This window comes from Saccopteryx bilineata, chromosome 1 (assembly GCF_036850765.1).
Source record: "Saccopteryx bilineata isolate mSacBil1 chromosome 1, mSacBil1_pri_phased_curated, whole genome shotgun sequence".
Taxonomy (NCBI): domain Eukaryota; kingdom Metazoa; phylum Chordata; class Mammalia; order Chiroptera; family Emballonuridae; genus Saccopteryx; species Saccopteryx bilineata.
Genome location: NC_089490.1, coordinates 21618464 through 21618672, shown reverse-complemented (window position 1 = coordinate 21618672; position 209 = coordinate 21618464).

The following is a 209-nucleotide window of genomic DNA, read 5'->3' as shown; positions in this document are numbered from 1 at the left end:
TGTTTTCTTCCTGCGCTTTCTGGGACGTGGTGTTGACGTAAATGGCACTGGAGCAGTTATCAGGTGGCCAGCCCATGACTGTCCACACATGATGGCAGCCTTCACATGGGGGCTGTGAGCTCCCCCAGGACTGTCGGGCTCTGGGAAGTGGAGCTACAGTGGTACCCATGTTAAATGCACAGAATCTGCCACTTCTAACCAGGCAGACC